This window comes from Tupaia chinensis, unplaced genomic scaffold (assembly GCF_000334495.1).
Source record: "Tupaia chinensis unplaced genomic scaffold, TupChi_1.0 Scaffold143231_1, whole genome shotgun sequence".
NCBI classification, from domain to species: Eukaryota; Metazoa; Chordata; class Mammalia; order Scandentia; family Tupaiidae; genus Tupaia; species Tupaia belangeri.
The window spans coordinates 292,761-294,254 of record NW_006203075.1 but is presented as its reverse complement, the minus strand read 5'-3'; positions in this window follow the sequence as shown (position 1 = coordinate 294,254).

Sequence of the window (1,494 nt, the reverse complement as noted above, 5' to 3'; positions counted from 1 at the left end):
GCCAGTTATTCCATGTTTCTAAGATAAATGCCCAAGAGTCAGTTGCTGGGTTGTATATTAGTTGCATATTCAGTTAACACTGTCAAACTTTTCCAGCATGAACGTACCGTGTTATTTTTCCACCAGCCATGTATGAATGATCCAGTTTCTCGGTATCACCAGCATTTGGGTTCTCACCATGTTTTATTTGAGCCATTCTGACAAGTATGTAGTAATGCCCTATAGGGGTTTTATTTGCTGTTCCCTTATGGTGAATGATGTTGAGCATCTTTTCATATGCTTTTTTGCCATCTATAATACATATCCTCTTCAGTGAAATATCTCTTTATGTGTTTTGTACATTTTCACTTGGAGTTTTTTGTTCCCCTTTATTCATGATAGGAGCATGTATGTCTTTCTGCGTGCACACGCGCGCGTGCGTGTGTGTGTGTGTGTGTGTGAGAGAGAGAGAGAGAGAGAATGAATCTCTCTCATAGGGTCATGTCATAGAACAATCCCTTTCCCTTCAATTCTCCATCCTGTCAGGACGCTGAGCACACATATGCATCCAGCATTTTGCTGCTTGGTCAGGATTTGATCCCTAGTTGGTCATTCAGGATCCTGATTTTTCTGCACAGCCCTTAACTGTTGTGCTATAGGGCTGGCTCAAGATTCTCTATCTCTTTTTTTTTCATTATTGATGTTTGAGAGTTCTTTATATAATCTAGACATCAGTACACTGATATGTGGTTTGCAAATAATTTTTCTCAGTCTTAGCTAGTCATTTCATCCTCTTAGCAGAGCACAAGTTTTAATTTTGATGAGTTTCAATTAATCAATGTTTCTTTAATGGATTGTGTTTATAGTGACAAGTCTAACAACTCTATCTAGTCCTAGCTCCTGAAAAATTTCTATTTTATTTTTTTCCTAACAGCTTTATAGTTTTATGCCACCTCCTGGCCTGATGATTAAGATATGTGGATACCACACGGCCAGCCATACAGTTGGAGTCCCAGATCAGGTGGCTTCAGGAACACGCCAGACACATGTTCATGTATGCCCAAAATCTTGAAAAACGGGAGAAATGAAGGAGAAAAGATTGCACCATGACTATGTACCTTTGGAGGTGCTTTCTTGCTTTCTCTCTCCCTTCTCCCCCCAGCAAGCACACACACCCTCTGGCAAATGAAAAAAATATAGTTATGTTTTACATTTACGTATGTAAATCTGATTCATTTTTAGTTAACCTTAATATAGGTATTTAAACTTAGATCAAGGTTTATTTTTTTAACCTATGAATGTCCATTTGCTCCATTTCCACTTGTTTAAAAAGCTATTTGTCCTACATTGTATTGGCTTTGCACATTCATCAAAACTCAGTTGGATGTATTTGTGTGGGTCTATTTCTGGGTTCTCTTTTCTCTTTTTTCTTTTTTTGGAGAGGTTTTTGCTATAGGGCAGGTGCGCTCGCCAGGCAGACAGAGACAGAGAGACAGAAAGTGAGAAATCACCCCC